This window comes from Triturus cristatus, chromosome 6, assembly GCF_964204655.1.
Source record: "Triturus cristatus chromosome 6, aTriCri1.1, whole genome shotgun sequence".
In the NCBI taxonomy this organism is placed as follows: Eukaryota; Metazoa; Chordata; class Amphibia; order Caudata; family Salamandridae; genus Triturus; species Triturus cristatus.
In genome coordinates, this window is record NC_140589.1 from 104,077,467 (window position 1) to 104,098,567 (window position 21,101).

A 21,101-nucleotide genomic window follows, 5' to 3' on the forward strand; every position below is an offset into this window, starting at 1 on the left:
GCATGTATATTTAGCCCTGCCTTCATATGGCAAGGAAAATGGGCTGTAAAGGATAAGAACATAACCTTGGTGGTAGATGGGATAAATACAAATGATAGCTTAGGTTTCAGAAACATTATATCTAAACGGGACCAGAGTGGCAGGGAGACAAAAACTCATACAGGGGCAAACACTGATGCCTGGTTCTCTCTGGTGGAAGAGAGGAAGTGACTGAAGGGCAGACCTTGTCATCTAGGAGAAATCCTGTGACACAAGAACAGAGGAGGGTTATCGATTCACCAGATACCTGCAGTGCTGAAGAATGCTTTGGAAACAGTGGAATAATAACAAGTGGTTTTGGAAGCATTGTTTCAGCATTAGGCAGCTATCTGGTAACACAATTAAGCAAGTAGAGCAGTAGACGCCTACTTAAATAGTGCAATAGGACTGCCCACTGCAGAACAGAGTGGAAGGAAAATCCACTGCTTAATGCCAAGAGGACTCGGCCTGAAGCTTGGGCGTAGGGTCCATGTCAAGGTGCACTAGGGGAAACACTCCTTCATCCTTTTCCACCATGGGGATGTGGAGAGTGGGTTTACTTAAATGATATGAACACTACAGAATAAACATTAAATAGAAATCAAAAGGCATAGCATGTGGCTGTTACGTGGTGTCAATAATTTAAAGACATAACATATGGTTTACAGACACCATGGGATTTTTATGCACAAGTAGTCATCAGGCAATGAGAGATGCAAACTCTATTTATAGAGCAGTCTATTGATGTTTGCAATAAAGGAGGTTTGCAGTGTAGGTTACCTTGAGTGTAGCACAGTAGACAGCCAGTAGTTGCTAGAGTTGAGACTGTCTCGTCACATGGCTGATCTGCTCAGGCGCTAGCAGTACCGTCACCTTAAGTGTGCTTGAGAATGGATTCCACAAACAGAAGTCCAAAGGCAGCACAACTGACCCGAGTTTCTCACTGAGGCTGGAAGCACCATGCTGGCTGGGGTGGGAACTGACGTATGCTTGACCATGCAAATAACCAATGCTGGATGAAGTCTGAGGGGGCCGCCATCTTGGGTGATAAAAACAAGTGAACTCTATTGTGGCCTTTTAGATCACAAAATACAGACTCTAATAGTCCATAATAAGGTCATGTTGTGGAGTCTTAATTGTCTTCACATCCAATAATCTGGTGCATGCAAGTTATTATGTCAGGTTGATAACTGTATGGTAATGTCACAAAATATGAGGGGGCTCAGAAATTAGCTAGACAGTTGGTCCATCCAAGTGAAAAATAATCCAACTGAGACAATAGTACCTTACTGATATATCACAGACACCATTTTAAATATTTTTACCATGCAGTAAAAATTACACAGTGCTTTGTAAAAAAAGGTCCTAAAGTATTACATATGTAGAACTGTGGCTCCAGCTTTGAACAGTGAGAGAAGGAGGATTTTGCCTGGATGGAATGCAAATTTCTTCGAATGAGCAAACTACACACTAACCGTGGCTGCAGAGAGCCGATGCCCCAGCAAGACGTAGATGGTGAAGATCACGATAGCAAGGAGCACAGGCAGCGCATCCAATAGATAGGCGCAGACTGCGTCCACATACTTGATGGTCGTCTGCATTTGAAGCTCCTTGTCACGAATGGTCTTTACCTTGACAGCAAAGTGCTTTTCCCAAGCGTAGAACTTTATCACCTGGATTCCACGCAGGAGTTCTGTCATCAGCTGTAAGGCAGGAGTAAGTAAAAGAAATTAGAGTGAAACCCAGAGGCGACTGGCAAACTTTGCAAGTGGTGAGGCAAGCAAAGTGCCCCACCGCTTCCCTAAAAGAAAACATCCCCTCCCTCCAAAAGCCCATAATAAAACACCCCCACCCTCGATAAGCCCAAAATAAAACACTCCGTCCTCCAAAAGCACATCTTAAAACAACCCCTCCCTCAACCCAAAATAAAACCACGCTAACATTAATAAAATGTCAAAATAAGTATAGGGTGTCTGCATCTGCCAAGACCACCTCGGGTGGCCTAACCCCCCATGTATCTGTGTGCGTATATCATCTGGCAACCTGTCTTGCAGTAAAGCAGGTCACTGTCCTCTGCAGGAGGTGCACGGAATTCAGCTGGGCTGGAATTCAGGCAAGGGGCGATGTTAACAGTCCATCAGAATTGCTCCTCTGTCCAAACGCAGGCAGGTGCAGCTTAAATATTACATGCAACCTAATGCCTCAATTGCCACAGATCCTGTCCAGCAGTGCTTATTTATGCTATACCCTTCCAGAACCGTCCCCTAACAAACAACAACCAGTAAGGACATTTTGTGTAATGTGCTTAGGGACTGATGTACGATCCTAAATTGCATGTGCAAATGGGTTTGCGACCTGTTTGTGCATACAAAATGTTCAAGGGCCATGTACAATTCCTAAATAGCGAGTCACAATTTATTTGCGACTGTCTATTTAGGAATTGCGAGTCGCAATTAGGAAGGGGAGTTTCCTTCCTAATTGCATCCGCAAATCAATGTATGAATGTTTTGTGACCGCAACTGCAGTCGCAAAACACTTGCAAATTACCACCCTCTTCAAGAGGGTGGTAATGCAGGCGTAATTTGGAAGGGGTCACCAGGGCACCCCTTCCACTTTGTGACTGTCTATAAAAATATTTTTTAAGGGCAGGCAGTGGTCCCAGGGACCACTACCTGTCCTTAAAAAATGAAACGAAAATGTTTAATTTTGTTTTTAAATGCATCCCGTTTTATTTGAAGGAAAACGGGTTGCATTTAAAAAATAACTGCTTTATTTAAAAGCAGTTCCAGACATGGTGGTCTGCTGAGCCCAGCAGGCCCCCATACATGAGAGGGCCTGTCATTCCCAATTGGCTCGCAAATTGCGAGAGACTCATTAATATGAATGAGCCTCGCAATTTGCGACTCTATTGGGAATCGCAAACAGTGTTAAACACACTGTTGTACATGGCAAATTGCACCTCACAAATTGCGACTCGCAAATGAGTTGCAATTTTCAAGGCGCAATTTTGCTGGCCGTACATCTGCCCCCAACATCTTGTACCAAATGTTCCAGATGGTGATAATATGCCTACCAAGAATTGTGTATGTAAGCAAACATATTCTGCGTATATTATCTGACTCTAACGTTCAGGCAAAATGTGTGTTAAAAATCATGGTTTAAAAAATGCCAATTTAAACATGAATATGTAAAAATGGATGTGTTGGTGCCCCGGGCCCACTTAACCACTCGCCAGATGGGATGTAGATTTAACTACATACAAGAAGAGCAGGGCTTTGCCTATCAGGAGGAAGAAAATGAGTTACCTACCTGTAACTTCAGTTATCCAGTATTGGTATCTTTCATAGATTCACATGCTTAAATCATCCCCGCAGTGGAGGTGGGAGTCTCACAGTAGAAAATGAAGATATATATGTATACAGCAGTAGTAACACATATCATAATAGGCGATAATGGACTGCACAGTCACTGCAGTAGCCCATCCTTGTCCTTTTGTAAAAAAAAAAAAAAAGAACAACGTTGAAACACAGCCAATCAGGCTCTTGCACCCTCTAGAACACTCCACAGAGAGGCAAGTCCCTCAGATTTTCAAACACAAGTGACAACAAGTAATTTACCAGCAAGAAGGGAAGCTTCTCTGGGAAGGAGGGTGGGTTGAATGTGAATCTATGAAGGATACCAATACTGGATAACTGAAGTTACAGGTAAGTAACTTGTTTTCTTATCCAGTATTGGATCTTTCATAGATTCACATGCTTGACTCAGAATAGCTAGCAGTTAAAGAATTACATTTTAGAGGATAGTGGGTATCATATGAAAGGCAACTAGATACCTATAAAAAGATATACCTGTACATATATACAACATATGCAATACAATATGTAAAGAAGCATTTATGCATAAAGAGAAATTAAACCAGCAATAACATGTGAAGCAAATGCATTGAATTTAGTATTTAATAAATAATCACCCCCAAAAGAGAGGCTTAACTTATTGGGAAAGGTTGCATACAACTGCTTGTCCTACAGCTGATTCTGCTTCTGTAGCCAAATCCAAGCAGTAATGCCATGTAAATGTATGCACATTCTTCCAAATTGCAGCACGGCAAATGTTTTTCAAAGTCAATCCAGCAAAAAGTGCTGTTGACAATGACACTGCTTTCGTGGAATGAGCTTTAAGTTTGACAGAAAGAGGACTTCCTGTTTTAGAGTGACAAAACTGAATAGCTGATGCAATCCACCTTGCAATTGTTGCTTTAGTCACTGCCATACCTCGCTTTTGCGCACCACAGGACATGAACAATTGATCCGATCTTCAGATGGTCTTAGTATGCGACAGATAAAATTTGAGGCATCTCTTTACATCCCGAGTATGAAGAGTCTTTTCAATCGGGGAAGTAGGGCTAGGAAAGAATGAACGCAGAATAATCGCCTCATTAGGATGGAAAGATGATGGAATCTTTGGAATAAAATTAGGATTAATTCTAAGGAAAACATAGTCGTTGGTAGAGCGAAGGTATGGCTCTTTGATTGTAAATGCTTGAATTTAGCTGACTCTCCTGGTGGAAGGACTAACAATAGAGCAACCTTCCAGGAGACATATTTAAGCTCAGCTCTGTGAATTGGTTCGAAGAAGTGCTGCATAAATTGCGCCAAAACTAGATTAATTCTCCTTTCCAGAGAAGGAGCTCTTACAGGAGGATATGCTCTGAAAAGCTCTTTCATGAACTGCTTGACCAGTCGGTTTAAACAAAGAGATGGACCTTCAGAGGAACACCTGTAAGTACAGATGGCAGCCAGATGTAAATTGATGGACGTGAACATAAGGCCAGATTTAGCCAGGGTGAGCAGATAAGTCCGGAGAAGACTCTAAAGGATGTACATCATTATGAAGACACCAAGAATAAAAGCGTTTCCATTTGAGAGTGTAAGTCTTAATGGTGGATGGCGACCTTACTTTAGAAAGTATGTCTCTACCATCCTCAGGCAGATCTAACTCCTTGAATTCAGCAGGTTCAGAAGTCAGGCATATAGCTGCAGCGGGGCTGGATGTGGATGGAGAATCTCGCCCCTGCTCAATGTCAACAGTGATGGTGATACTGGAAGTTGATAAGGTCTGCATTCTGAGAGTAGGAGAAGCTATGTGAACCAGTGCTGAAGTGGCCAACGTGGGGCAATGAGAATTATTCGGCATTGCTCCATTCTCAACTTCCTCAGAAGTCTCGGGATCAATGGAAAGGGTGGAAAAGTGTAGGCGAAGATCCCTGTCCACCTTATTAGAAAAGGGTTTCCCCAAGAGCCTCTTTCTGGTTCCCAGCTGGCATAGAATTGGCATTTCCTATTTTCTTCGGAAGCGAAGAGATCCAAGTTGGGCTTGCCCCACATCTGGAAGATGTATTCAAGAACTTTCTGGTCCTGTTCCCATTCGTGGCAAGAATTGGAAGTTCTGCTCAAGTTATCCGCCAGACTGTTCTTTATTCCCAGCAGATGTTCCACTTTTATAGAAATATTGTGAGAGAGAAGCCATTTCCATATTTCTTGTGCTTCCTGAAATGGGATGTGAGAGTGCGTTTCCCCTTGCTTGTTTAGGTAATGCATGCATGTGGTATTATCTGTCCTTATGAGGACCGAGGATCCCTGAATCCTTGGGAGGAAAGCCTGTAACACTAGAAAAATGGCCCAAAGCTCCAGAAAGTTGATGTACATTTTTGAGAGCGCTTTGGGCCATTTTCCCCTTATGCCGAGATCTTGAAGGTGAGCCCCCCATCATTCGAGAAAAGCATCCGTAGTGAGGACGAACTCAGGTGTTTGAGAAAGAGAAGTTAGCCCTGTAGAGAGATTGCTGGAGTGCTGCCACCAGAGCAGAGCTGTTCTCATGAATGGAGTTATCCTTACCAGGTCGTTGAACGATCCAGTCACCTGAAGCCATTGGTTGTCTAGTTCTTCTGGTATAGGTATCATTCTGAGACGAAAGTAAGGTATCATTAGGATTGCAGAGAAAAACATTGCGAGAAAAGATTTTATCAGCCTCACAGAAGCAAACTTTTTTCCTCTTAACTTTGTTGTCAGAGAAACTAGGTGTGATTACGTTTCTGTGGACAAGAATGCCTTTTCTTGGATAGTGTCCAAAACTGCCCCTAGAAATTGCGTCCTTTGCGACGGATAGAGAACTGCTTTTGAAAACTGAGAGATAGTCCCAGGGATTGAAACATTTAAAAGCAAATAAAAGTTGCTCTTGAGGCTTGTCGAAAGGACGATGCTTATATTAACTAGTTGTCTAAGTAAGAGAACAGCTGCAGGCCCTGCAGCCTGAGATGAGCTGCAACTGCAGCTAGACATTTTGTAAAAACTCTTGGAGCTGATCGCAGACCAAAAGGGAGAACTCTGAACTGAAAATGAGCACCTGCCCCAGTGAAGAGAAACTTTTGATGTCTGAGATGGATAGGAAAGTGGAAATATGCATCCTGCAGATCTAGTGTCGTCATGAAATCTGCATGATTGAGGAGCGGCAGAATTTCCTGAAGAGTGACCATACGGAATGACTTTTTCTGCAGATATTTGTTTAATCTCCTTAGGTCTAGAATTGGCCTCCACTCTCCCGACTTTTTCTTTATCAGAAAGAAACAATCAATCAATCAATCAATCAATCACTGCATTTGTAAAGCGCGCTACATACCCGAGAGGGTTTCAAGGCGCTGGGGAGGGGGGGGGGGGTGCTACTGGTCGAAGAGCGAGGTCTTGAGGAGTCTTCTGAAGGCCAGCAGGTCCTGGGTCTGTCGTAGGATGGTGGGGAGAGTGTTCCAGGTCTTGGCGGTGAGGTAGGAGAAGGATCTGCCGCCGGCGGTGGTTTTTCGGATGCGAGGGACTGTGGCGAGGGCGGTGGTTTTTCGAAAGCGAGGGACTTTGGCGAGGGCGAGGTTGGCTGAGCAGAGGCTTCGGGTGGGGGTGTGGAAGCTGAGTCGGTTGTTGAGGTAGGTGGGTCCGGTGTTGTGCAGTGCTTTGTGTGCGTGGATCAGGAGCTTGAAGGTGATCCTTTTGTTGACGGGGAGCCAGTGCAGGCCTCTCAGGTGGAGTGTGATGTGGCTGCGGCGGGGGACGTCGAGGATGAGTCGGGCCGAGGCATTCTGGATGCGTTAAAGTCGTCTCAGGAGCTTGTTTGTAGTTCCTGAGTAGAAGGCGTTCCCGTAGTCGAGTCTGTTGGTGATGAGGGCCTGGGTAACGGTTTTTCTCGTGTCGAGGGGGATCCATTTGAAGATCCTGCGGAGCATACGGAGGGTGTTGAAGCAGGACGCGGAGACGGCGTTGACTTGCCTGGTCATGGAGAGAGTGGAGTCGAGGATGACCCCCAGGTTGCGTGCGTGGTCCGTGGGTTCCGGGGCTGTGCCTAGTGACGTGGGCCACCAAGAGTCGTCCCAGGCTGATGGGGTGGGTCCGAGAATGAGGACCTCTGTCTTGTCTGAGTTCAGCTTCAGTCTGCTGTCCTTCATCCAGTCGGCTACGGCCTTCATTCCTCTATGGAGGTTAGCTTTGGCGGTGTAGGGATCTTCGGTGAGGGATATGATCAGCTGGGTGTCGTCGGCATAGGAGATGATGTTGAGGTTGTGTTGTCGTGCGACGTGGGCGAGGGGGGCCATGTAGATATTGAACAGCGTCGGGCTGAGGGAGGATCCCTGTGGGACGCCGCAGATGATCTTGGTGGTTTTGGAGCGGAAGGGTGGGAGGCGGACGCTCTGGGTTCTGCCAGAGAGGAAGGATGTGGTCCAGGCCAGGGCCTTCTCTTGGATACCGGCGTCATGGAGGCGTGCTGATAGGGTGCGGTGGCAGACCGTGTCAAAGGCTGCTGATAGGTCCAGGAGGATGAGGGCGGCTGTTTCTCCTTTGTCCATCAGGGTCCGGATGTCGTCAGTGGCGGCGATGAGGGCGGTCTCGGTGCTGTGGTTGCTGCGAAAACCGGATTGGGAAGGGTCCAGGATGTTGTTAACTTCGAGGTAGCGGGTCAGCTGTTTGTTGACAATCTTCTTGGTCACTTTTTCCGGGAAAGGGAGCAGGGAGATGGGCCGGAAGTTCTTGAGGTCCTTGGGGTCCGCCTTGGGCTTCTTCAGAAGGGCGTTGATCTCGGCGTGCTTCCAGCTTTCTGGGAAGGTTGCTGTCTCGAAGGAACAGTTGATTGTTTTCCGGAGGTGGGGCGCGATGGTTGCGCTGGCTTTGTTGAAGACGTGGTAAGGGTAGGGATCCGATGGGGATCCGGAGTGGATGGAGTTCATGGTTTTGATGGTGTCTTTGTCGGTGACGCTGGACCAGACGGTCAGGCGACTGGTGCGAGTGGTAGTCGCAGGGGTGGTGGACTCGGTGGTGGATGCGGGGGAGTCGGAGTTGAAGCTGTCGTGGATGTCGGTGATCTTGCGGTGGAAGAAGGTGGCCAGGGAGTCGCACAGGTCTTGAGATGGCGGGATGTCGTTGGTGTTGGAGCTGGGGTTGGAGAGTTCTTTCATGATGCTGAAGAGCTCTTTGGTGTTGTGTGCGTTGTTGTCTAGGCGGTCCTTGAAGGCGGTCTTCTTGGCGGTCCTGATGAGTTGGTGGTGTCTGCGGGTGGCGCTCTTGAGGGCTGTGTGGTTGTCTGGTGTTCGGTCGTGGAGCCATTTCTTCTCCAGCTTCCGACAGGTGTGCTTGGAGATCTGGAGGTCCTCGGTGAAACAGGCGGCTTTCTTGTTGGTGTGGTTGGTTGTAGAGGTCTTGAGAGGGGCGAGGGTGTTGGCGCAGTCGTTGATCCACTGTGTGAGGTTGGTCGCGGCGGTGTCTGGGTCGGTGAGTGGTCTCAGGGCGAGGGCGGTAGTCAGTTGGTCCTCGGTGACCTTGCCCCAGCAGCGGCGTGGTAGCTGTTGGGTGCAGTGGTGTGTGGTGGGTTTTCTGAAGGTGAAGTGGACGCATCTGTGGTCAGTCCAGTGTGGTTCGGTGGTGTGGTTGAAGGAGACGTGGGGGCTTGCGGAGAAGATGGGGTCGAGCGTGTGTCCAGCGGCGTGAGTAGGTGTCGTTACGAGCTGTTTGAGTCCGAGATTGGCGAGGTTGTCGATCAGGGCGGTGGAGTTGGCGTCGTTGTTGTTCTCGAGGTGGTAGTTCATGTCCCCGAGGAGGATGTAGTCCGTGGAAGCGAGGGCGTGGGTGCTGATGAGGTCGGCGATGGTGTCACTGAACTGTGGGCGGGGTCCGGGAGGTCTGTAGATGAGAGTTCCTCTGAGGGTGGTGTTGGGGTCGGTGTGGATCTGGAAGTGCATGTGCTCGGCGGTGGTGAGGGTGTCATCGGTGTTCGTTGAGATTTTGATGGAGTCTTTGTGGATGATGGCGATTCCTCCTCCCACTCCGTTGGTGCGGTCTCTGCGGGAGATCCTGTAGCCCTGTGGGATGGCTATGGCGATGTCTGGTGCTGAGGTGGCGTTCAGCCAGGCCTCCGTCAGGAAGGCGACGTCGGGGCGGTGGAGTCTAGGAGGTCCCAGAGTTCGATGGGGTGCTTGCGAGCGGAGCGGGTGTTGAGGAGGATGCAGCGGAGGTGGTTGGGTTCTCTGGCGGGTGGTGTGGAGGGTTGGATGCTGGTGAATCTGCAGTTCCGGCAGGTGAAAGGCCCCTGGGTGCGTTTCGGGGTGGCCCGGTAGCAGGGGTGGTCTCGTCTGATGTTGAGTGCGTGGAGGCTGCTTGCGTCGTAGTGCAGTCTGGCGTTGCGAGGGGTGCGGGGTCCAGGGGTTCTGGCGCTGGGTGCGGTCCAGGCACGGACGGGCGCAGACGGGCTTGCCTTAGGCGCGCCAGCGGCGCGCCCGCTGCGCGCGTCCACTGCGCGGCCGCTTCGCGGCCTCCATATGAGGGCAGAGGGAGGGAGGAGCAGCTGGGAGGTGGGAGCGGGGCGGCCAATGGGAGTGAAGGGGGCGGGGCCGCAGGGGCTCAGCGGCGGGGGAAAACCCAGGGAAAAAACGGTGGGAAAAGACGGCGGGAGAGGGACAACAGAGCACAGGGGTACAGAAAGCAAAACACAGGGGCACAGAATGAAAAAACAAAGTGGCACAGAAAGCCAAGCACAGGGGTACAGAATAAAAAAGGGAGCGAGCAGTCAGGCGGCAAAAGCGGCAACGGAGGTTCAACCCACAGGGGGCTGCGTGGCGGATGGGGGGAGCGACCTGCCTGGTGACAGAGTCAAAGGTCGCTCTCTACCACCGCTTCGCATGTGGGAAAAACCTTTTCCACATGATCTACATGATTGTTGTGTTTGGTATCCATATCTGTAGTGATAAGTTTGGGGCTGGTTTTTTTGGTAGCTTCCACGAAAGGAGTAAGCCCCTCTGCCACAGGCGCCTTGAAAAGGTGTTTTCCTGTACTGAAACGTATCTAAGGCTTTAGCAGTGTCCGTGTCCTTTTTAATTTCCTGCAAGGCATCGTCGATGTGTTTGCCAAACAGTGCATCACCATCGAATTGCAAACCTAAGATCCTGCTCTGCACCTCAGGCCGAAAGGTTGCAAACCTAAGCCATCCTTGGCGATGAAGGACTGCTGCCCTAGCTAGCTGACTAAAACCTAGAGAAGCCAAATCCATGGAGATGTCAATTATCTCAGATGCTGCCCTTTCTCCTTCAAGGAGAATTTTCCTTGCACTTGTTTCTTGTCGTCCGGGAAAACTCGAGGTACGGAGCAACTACCAAGGAGTTCGCAGCACACACAGAAGCACCGGCCATGGTGGAGAATCTTTTTCCGATGTTATCTAGTCTTCTTCCATCTGTATCAGGTGGTGCAGGTATAGGCGCTGAAGGATTTCTCAACCTCCGTTGCACAGCTTGGGAAGTCACCGAATCTGGCTTAGGTTGTCCAGTCAGGCATGCAGGGGCATCGTCTGGGGCCTTGTACTTCCTGTCAATTCTAGGAAGAATTGCCGGTACTGAAAAAGGATTCTTCAAAATGTTATCGCCCTCTTCCCAAATATGGTCAATGATGGGAATAGCATGGACAGATTTCCTGTTCTGGTCTTTGAATACATATATAAAGCAGTCGGACTGCTTAACAGGCATGGGAAGGTGAAAACGGTTTGCAGGTCTTTCCATAATGGCGTGAAAACCCCCAATGTCTTCTGGAGGAGAATCAATTGCCTGAGGAGCCGGTGGAAAATATTTTGGGATTAAATAATCCTCCCACTCATCGATGGTAGTAGGTGTCTTAGGATGTACACCTTGCTCAGCGACTGTCTCGTCGTCATTATCCTGCACTCTCAAAAGATCTTGAGCTTCCGTGGTAGGAAGTGAAGTTCCTGCAGAATCTAGAACAGGGGAAGGAGAGGATTGTCTTTGAATAGAACCTACTGTAGTAGGAAAACAGGTATGGTAGTCCTGCAGCATAGCTGTCAAGTCCTGCACTAATGCGACAGGCATTTGTACCATAGGCTTTTGACGTGGTAGTAAACCTTGAAGCCTTCCATAGGTTGATAATGTGTGCCATAATAATCATCCTTGTCTTTCTCATCCTGGAATTTCACGTGAAGTTGAGGGGGGCTGTGAGCTGGACTGAACAGCCCATCATCCTCCGATTCCTCCACAAATTGGCTAGGGGGCAGGGGAGATATTTAGGAAGGGTCCTGGTAAAACCCCCTCGTCGACGGGATCGTGGACGAGAACCTGGATGATAGTATTGCTGTTACTTGCAAAGAAGAAGGTCTTCTCCATTGCGGCATTGACTAGATGAACATCGACAGTGGCACAGATACCGTCGATGAAGACATAACCGTCGTCAACGTTGACGTAGTCGTCGTCAAGGCCGTCGACGGTAGGAATATCGTCAATGATGTTGTCGACTTCGATACAGTGGTCGCCGTAGTCGACGGTGGGGGCGTCGACGAGGGAGGCACAGTCGACGACGAAAATGTCGCAGACGGGGGGGACGCCAACGGGGAGAGACATTCATCGTCGGTGGAACCGTCGATGGTGAAGTAGCCGACAGCGAAGAGATTTTCGTAGTTGATGGCACAGTCTTCATCAATGATTTCGTCAACAAAGTAGGCGTCACCGAAGTAGGAGGTGGTTTTGTCATCGACAAAGCCTTTTCTGACAATGAGGTGGTTCTAGCAGACTCTGACTGAGTCTTAGGCTGTTTGAAGGCAGTCTTTTGGGGTAGTTTTTTCCCCAGATTTCTCCTCAGAAGAGAATGGCAGCCTTCCTTTTTTAGAAGTAGAGTGTAAAGCTTCATGATGGGAATTTTTTGAAGATTTTTTAAGTCTCTCAGGAGATTCTTCAGACCTGTCCCTTTTCTTAGTCAGCTGTACTGACGCCTGAGAACTACTACTGCCTTCATCATCAGACACCACAGAGGTTTTGAATTTTAGCCTGTCCAGCCATATAAGCAATCTGCCTTCTCTGTCCTTTAAGGTTTTAGAGGAAAAGGTCCTGCAAATCCTACAGTCCTTAACGTTATGAGCAGGGTAAAGGCAGCAAATAACAGTCCTAGTGGGGTCTCAAAATGCAGCTTCTTCTTCCCACATGACCCACAAGGCTCGAATAATCCTTTTTTAGAAGTATCAGACATTCTGTACTCACAAAATCCAACAGATTGTAGAGAAAACTGAGCAGAGCTCAGGGAGACTCCCTGTCACACGACGTGCGGTAGAAAATCTGAGGGACTTGCCTCTCTGTGGAGTGTTCTAAAGGGTGCTAGAGTCTGATTGGCTGTGTTTCAACTTTGGTTATTTTTACAAAAGGACAAGGATGGGCTACTGCAGTGACTGTGCAGTCCACTATAGACTATTATGATATGTTTTACTACTGCTGTATATATATATATATATATATATATATATATATATATATATATTATCTACTGGCGGTCGCCAGTAGATAGTTATAGTTAGGACCGTGTTTCCATAGGAAATCTCAAAATTCTATTTTGAATAACTTTGGCGCCGGTTGACGAATCCTCGCGAAATGTTCAAAACTAATGGGGCGCTCCGTTCAGCTCCTACCCTGAAAGTCTCGGGGTGATTCGTCAAGCGGGGACCGAGAAAAAAGGGGGGTCCCAAAACGCGTTTTCCCCATGCATTTTTCCATAGGACCTTTAGACACAGCTACAGCCCGAATGACTGAACAGAATTACTTGAAATTTGGCAGAGAGGTAGCCATAAGGTCAAGGAAGTGCCTTTTGCAAGTCTGGTGTAAATCTGTTCAGTATATCCTGAGAAAATAGCATTTAAAAGCATATCAATATCTATACGCGCGCACCGTGCGCGCACCCTGCCGTGCGCGAGCGCAATGCTGATTGGTTGTTAGAGTCGGTAAACATTCGAATCGGTCGAAACCAGGAAGTGTCGGCCGCCATTTTGTCTCTCGCAGTCTGAGGGGGTGAAAAACAAAGGTGGAGAACGTGAAAAGGGGGCAGAGTGGACAATTCCTGACCCCCTAGCCTTGGTCAGGGGGTCACAGAAGGACCCCCAAGGGAGAAAAAAACAAATGTTTTTTTTTTTTTAAATCGCGGGGTGCGCGCACTGCGGACCGTGGGTGCTCGGTGCGCGAAGCGCACCGAGTGCCCACAGAGCGCGCACGGTACCGAAGGGCACCGTGCGCGCACAGTGCGCGCACGGTGTAAAACCTGAAAAAAAATAATAAAAACATAACTTAGCATTTAAAAAAACGTACAAATTCACTGAAAAACCCATAGGTTTCACACACGTTATAGTTACGAATTAGCATTTAAAAAACCTTGCAAGTTCACTTAAAAAAACCATAGGTTTTACACATGTTATAGTTAGCTGGACATTTCACTCATAAAAAACCAATGAAATTCCCCCGTTATAGTTACTGCAGGCAACTATAACTCACGCGACCGCAATCCTCTGCTGATGACGTCAGATATTACATCACTGATGACATATGTGTCTTTCTGAAAAATAAATATTTGTAATATATGTATAGCTAAAGATTAATGGAAGAAGACATGGGTAAATAAGTGTCTAAATACAGTGATGTAATATCTGACGTCATCAGCAGAGGATTGCGGTCGCGTGAGTTTTAGTTGCCTGCAGTAACTATAACGGGGGAATTTCATTGGTTTTTTATGAGTGAAATGTCCAGCTAACTATAACATGTGTGAAACCTATGGTTTTTTAAGTGAATATATATATATATATATATATATATATATATATATATATATATATATATATATATATATATATATATATATATATATATATATATGTATATACATATATATTATCTACTGGCGGTCGCCAGTAGATAGTTATAGTTAGGACCACGTTTCCATAGGAAATCCTCAACATTCTATTTTGAATAACTTTGGCGCCGGTCGACGAATCCTCGTGAATTTTTCAAAATAGGTGGGGCGCTACGCTCCGCTCCTACCCTGAAAGTCTCGGGGGGATTCGTCAAGCGGGGGCTGAGATAAAAGGGGGGTCCCAAAACGCGTTTTTCCCATGCATTTTTCCATAGGACCTTTAGACAAGGCTACAGCCCGAACGGCTGAACAGAATTACTAGAAATTTGGCAGAGAGGAAGTCCTCAGGTCAAGGAAGTGCCTTTTGTAGGTTTGGTGTAAATCTGTTCAGTAGATTCTGAGAAAATAGCCTTTAAATCAATATATATATCTGAGCCAGCTTACGGTGCGCTTACGGTACGCTTACCGTACGCGTACGGTGGCGTGCGCGAGCGCGATTCTGATTGGCTCTTAGATCTTAGTAAACATTCGAATCGGCCGAAACCAGGAAGCGGCGGCCGCCATTTTCTCTCTCGCACTGAGAGTTAGGTTGTAAAATAAAGCCAAAAAACATGTAAAGGGGCTGTTTAGACAGCTCCCACACACATAGCCATGTTGAGGGAGTCCCCAAAGACCCCCCAAGGCCAAAAATGCAATTTTTATTTTTTCGCTAATTTCGCCGATTACGCTTACCGTACGCGTACGGTAAAAATTTAATAAAAAAAAAAACTATCCACACTCTCCACACCCCGTGTGCAATTGGCGGCCGCATGCCACCAATTGTGCATGGCTTACAAGAGGTGTGATAAACTTAAATATTTTAAACAAAAATAACAAAAGAAAAAATTATCCACACTCTCTCCACCCCGTGTGCAAATGGTTCCCGAAGGGCACCATTTGTGCATGGCTTATAATTCTTTACGAAAAATTAAAATATTACCTTTCAAAACGAAGTGCATCATATGTCCTCCATGTGCGCACGGTGCGCGAAGCGCATCGTGCGTACATGGCCCATCTAGCGTAACGTGGGCACGCGGTGCGCGTAGCGCACCGCGTGCCCACCGTGCGTGCACGGCACTAACTGCGTAAAGTGGGCACGCGGTGCGCGAAGCGCACCGCGTGCTTACTGTGCGTGCACGGTGCGCGAAGCGCACCGTGCGCGCACGGAACGAACTGCGTTAAGTGGGCGCGCACGCCACGAATGGCGTAAAGTAACTTAGCATTTAAAAAACCGTACAAATTCACTGAAAAAACCATAGGTTTCACACACGTTATAGTTAGGAATTAGCATTTAAAAAACCTTGCAAATTCACTGAAAAAACCATAGGTTTCACACATGTTATAGTTAGCGGAAATTTTACTGATAAAAAACCAGTGAAATTACCCCGTTATAGTTAGTGCAGGCAACTATAACTCACGCGACCGCAATCTTCTGCTGATGACATATGTGTCTTTATGAAAAAAAAATATTTGTAATATATGTATAGCTAAAAATGTATGGAAGAAGACATGGGCAAATAAGTGTCTAAATACAGTATTAGCATCAGCAGAGGATTGCGGTCGCGTGAGTTATAGTTGCCTGCACTAACTATAACGGGGGAATTTCACTGGTTTTTTATCAGTAAAATTTCCGCTAACTATAACATGTGTGAAACCTATGGTTTTTTCAGTGAATATATATATATACACACACATGATGCGGGGGCTACAGCTGGTCCCAGTCGAGAAATGCAAGCAGCATCGTCACTGTCTGATTTAAGCTCTGCTGTGGAAACAGAATCAGAGACAGAGCTCAACCCTGGTACAAATGGGGGAGCCAAGATACAGTCATGGAAACACACACTTACAGAGGAACCACATTTTTTAAGGGAGGAAAGGCGCCAGACCTTGCGCCCCAGGAACATAAACTCCAAATCAAACAGAGGAGAAATGCAAGGAGACGCGAAAGAAGGCGAAGAAGGCGCCAAAACTCAGGCAAACAAGAAACTGAGCAACAAAGGATGGCGACACAAGTGATACAACAAACTCAAGGTGCCAATACAATCTTAAACCTATCAGACATTAACCTTGACCAAGCTGAACAACAACTGCTAGCGTTGGGACTTACATATAGCCCCGAAAGCAATTTTGATTATCCTCAGACGAGGGCTGACATTTATAAATTCATCAGAAAACTAAAACTGCAAAAATTCCATCAAAAGAGATTAAATAAAACATCTACCCAAATGTCAGGAGAGGCTTCTCCTAGCAACAGCAAAGCATTGGTAGCATCAGATGTCAGCCTATTCTGTGATCTACACGCCTTACAAAACAATTAATCTAATCAGGTGGAACTGGAGTCTATTCTATCCCTGCACTTATGGAATAATAATAATAATAATAATATCGACATTTGTAAAGCGCGAACACTCACCCGAAAGGGTCTCTAGGCACTGGGGGCCGTCTGGGAAGATTAAGCAAGCTATTGCCCAGAGTCACATGGGGCTGGGCTAATCTGCCGCCGGCGCCGGGGATCGAACCGTGATCCCCAGATTCCGGAGTCAGTCGCCCATCACAACATCATATAAATATCGCTGCCACCCCAAACACATGATTTAAACCCAAGTCCACATTTGTACCGATCATGCCCAGGGACTCGATTGACAATTTCCATGAAATAATAATGGCTGAAATAGAAAAACTGAATTTTAAAATCCAAAAAGAGACTAAAAATTGAAACGCATGACAGTACAAATATGAACAATTGATCCAAAAGTTACGGGACAATGACTCAGTAGTTGTCCATAACTCGGACAAAGGAGGTAGCGTGGCCATCTGGCCAATAAAACAACATATGGAAGTAGCCATGTGCCAGCTGTGTGACCGCAACTGTTACAGGTTAAGCAACAGACAAGTCATCAAGGCAGTACAGAATGAACTGTTTTCCATACTCTTAGCCTGGAAAAGTGCAGGTCTTATCAACCAAGACGAATTCAGATTCCTTAAGAACGATTACTCAATCATGCCCGTTATTTACTTCATAACAAAAGTACACAAAGACATTTCTCGACCACCGGGAAGGTCAATAATCTCCGCCAAACAAAGCTTACTTGAAAATGTATCCATCTATATTGACTCCTTCCTCCAAGACCATGTAAAGGCCCTTCCATCATATATACAAGACACTACTGATTTTTTTAAACAAATCCATTACTTCCAATGGCAAAATGATTATTTGCTACTATCATTGGACGTATCTAACCTGTATACATCAATTCATCACAATGATGGAATTAGGGCATTGGAACATTTCCTAGGCACTAGACCGATTGAATTTTATTCACATAATAGGATGCTTATCAGTCTAACAAAATTTTGCTTAGAGAATAACTATTTTTTGTTCCAACAACAGGTCTACCATCAAATAAGGGGCGCAGCTATGGGGGCGAGTTTTTCACCAAGCTACACCTGCCTTCATATGGGGTGGTAGGAGGAGATGATCTTACAACTATGCATGCGGATATTATGGCACACAATGAGATAAAATGGGTCCGCTACATTAACGATCTGTTTGTGGTTTGGTGTGGAGATAGGCACAGTGCAGAGGAATTTGTAACCAAGCTAAATTGCAATGACATAAATCTGCACTTCACCCATAACATAAGTGAGAACTCTATCTGTTTTTTAGACGTTGAAGTGTACGTGGCAAATGGCAGGCTACAAACAAAATTACATTGTAAGCCTACTGCAGGGAAGGGGGACGCTAGGTGGCGCACTAGCGAATGGAAGCCTTCGAGTAGGGCTCCCGCAGTCCGGCGGCAATTATCCGCTTAAAATATCCTGAAACGGCAAGTCTGGGTGCTGTAATCGCATGCGGTGCTTAAGAGTGGTACCCGGAGACGACTGGCCGAATTTGAGCGCACTTGAAGGTGCGAGGACGGAGGGAGGCGCCCCGGAAGATTCGGCGGATGCGACGGCTGGAGGCGTCGAGACGCGTAGCAGGCTGCTGCTCTCAGGCGAGGCCGAGGCTGCGGTAACGGCCGTAGGCCTCCGGTTCGAGAGAGGCGAGCAACGCGCCCAGAGGTACCGCACCAGAGAGAACGGCTGAGCGCTGGGACTCTAAGCGGGCTGCTAGTGGGGGTGGTGACGGAGGGGCTCCCTCCCCCCCCCCCGCTCGGGAGTACTGGCTGAGAATGCTGAGTTTGCCCAAGTGATGCGAGGCCCTGGATATCAGGTGGTGGAGGCGCATCTAAGCTGGTGAGCAGTTCCCTGCCGGCCGGATTTGGGGGGTGAGGCTTCTATCCCCCCCTCCCGCACCAAAAGCAATGGAGCATTGAAGAGGTCCCTCACGGAACGGGGGTGAGTTGCCTGGAACTGAGGCAGGAGTGTATGGTGGAGCTGGGCTGGTGGACTAGAACCGTGGTGCCTGGGATCGCTGGCATCCTGCGAGTGTGGACACGCGAAGACCATCCTATATTAAAGGTGATCACCGAGGCCGGTACTGACACGTTTGAGGACACTGGGGCTGTGTGCTGGACTGGGCGGGTGAGCACGCACGTGGCTTGATTCTCCAAATTGGCTGATGGGCTTGTGGCCGTGGAGCGCCGCCCTCGAGTGGGAGCTTTTGGCGTCGCCTGAGGTGAGGGGGGAGATACACTGTGCTCCCTTGCTGTGAATCACTCGCGCTAGCCTGCTGGTGCGGGATAGCAGATCTAAGAGGTTAAGAGGGGGGATTGGCGCCGCTTCTGTTCAGGAGGCGGTTGCGTCCCTTCACGTCCACTATTGGCGACGGCTGAGTGCGCTGACCTGTGTTCAAGATGGGCAGGACGGACGCGAGGCAGCCCAAACTCACGTTTGAAACTAGTAAGAAGACGACCAAGTCTGGGGAGGTGCTTCACAACCCGGCGGAAACGTGTGGAACAGCGGTGGACTCGACAGACGCAGCGACAAACCTACAAGATGTTTTGCGTGAGATGCGCCAAGGGTTTGCGACGATTGCTGACAAAGTCGATAGGATGTTGTCGCGCATGGATGCAGTGGTGCATAAATTGGATGCTCATGAGGAAAGTCTGAAAGGAGTGGAACAGCGGATATCGGAGGACACAATGACACAACACACCTCACAGATATCCAGAATGGACAACCTGCTGCGAGTTATTGCGGCTAAAAACGAGGATTTGGAGGCGAGAAGTAGGCGTAATAATGTACGCATAGTAGGTATTCCGGAGATGACCAATGTGGGCAAAATGGAGGAGTACGTTGAGAAGATGTTAGTGGCGGCGATTGGTTCTGAATTTTTTTTCTCCCCAATTTATAGTGGAGAGGGCGCAATCGGGCCCTGGGCCCCAGACCAAAACCGGGTGCGACCCCCAGGCCAATCATAGCCCGGCTGCTGAATTATCGGGAACGGGACGCTGCTTTGAGGGCAGCAAGAGGCACGCGCTCACTATCATATGATGGTAACTCCTTTACGTTGTATCCGGACTTCACTCCGATGGTCCAAGAGGAACGTAGAAAATTTCTTGCTGTGAAGGCGAAGCTGCGAAACTTGCAACTGGACTATGCGTTGCTCTACCCGGCTCGGTTGAGGGTTACGTACCAGGGGAGACAAACATTTTTCACGAATCCTCAACAAGTGGAGGATTTTCTCAAACATTACAAGCGTGCTCACAGGCCGGCGGATGGAGCGGAAGAAGAGCTGGATCCACTGCATGGGGAGATGGTGGATGGTGAACAGTGAGTGGGGTGAACATTGATCACATACTGTAACGATGGTAGATATGAGAGTGATGCACGAGAGCAAAGATCGGGGTTCCTGGTTGAGAAACATTGCACCGGACTCAGCATAATGATTGTTCCTCCAGTTTTGAGAGTATGGGGAGATGGGTGGGCATTTTGAGGTCTCCGCATTATTGAGAGCTTCTCCGGGTGTACTGGGTGTTGTTTATTTTCTATTGTCTAGTGATAGTACTGCTTGCTGATGGGGTACCTCAGTTGTCTATGGATATAGCGCCGGACGCCCCTCTGGGTCACCAGGCCAGACTACAAGTCACATTGTGAGTTTGGCGTTAATGAGGGGAATTAGTGGTGCCACCTAGATATGATCCCCGACGGGAAATACCCTAGAATATAATCGGGGTGTGGGGAGATTACTAGCCCTCGTTTTTGGGGCAATTGTGGGAGGGAAGGGGAGGGTACAAGACTGGCAGGTTGGGGTTTGCTTCAGTGGGAGTGGGGAGGGTATAAGAGGTTCAATGATGGGACGGACATTTGGAGTTCATGTACGGGGGAGGGAGACTCGAGATGGTTGTGGGGTTTTTGTCTACAGAGGAGGGAGGTGGCAGGAGTGTATTGGGATGTTGATTTGCTTATTTATGAAAGTCCAATGCTGTGGTTGCTGTGGGTTCTATTGCTATGCATACGGGTTCATGGGACAGGGGCCGCACTTTACGTCATGTGGCTATTCGGATATGGGTATTTGATGAGTGATGGCTGACACTGCACGGATGGCGAAAGTTACGGTCTTAACATGGAATGTAAGAGGTTTAAATGATGCAAGAAAATGCAGGAGGGTGGTGGCCTATTTAGAGCAGCATCAGGTGCAAATCGCATTGTTGCAGGAAACGCATCTTAGCCCCCGATCTACTTATGCTTTGGCAAGCAAATGGGCGGCGGTACGGACCTTCTCTTCGTATTCAGGGTATGCCAGGGGAACGGCAATTTTAATCAAGAAAACTGTGCCATTCGTGAAACTAGGTGAGCATGCGGATGCAGAGGGGAGATTTGTCTTGTTATGGGGCAGGCTTGGCACTGACACAGTCACAAAAGTAAACTGTTATGGCCCTAACGTAGATTCGCCCGCCTTTTTCACACAGC

General features: G+C 47.7%; 1 pseudogene across 1 annotated transcript in view; it reads right to left on the minus strand.

Annotated features, from left to right (window-relative positions):
- Positions 1-21,101, minus strand: part of LOC146816444 (ATP-binding cassette sub-family C member 10-like) — an 839,384-nt pseudogene that overhangs the window by 731,443 nt on the left and 86,840 nt on the right. The window contains exon 3 of the transcript XR_014962842.1: positions 1,494-1,721. The product of XR_014962842.1 is annotated as an ATP-binding cassette sub-family C member 10-like (transcript). The remainder of the gene's footprint in view (positions 1-1,493; positions 1,722-21,101) is intronic.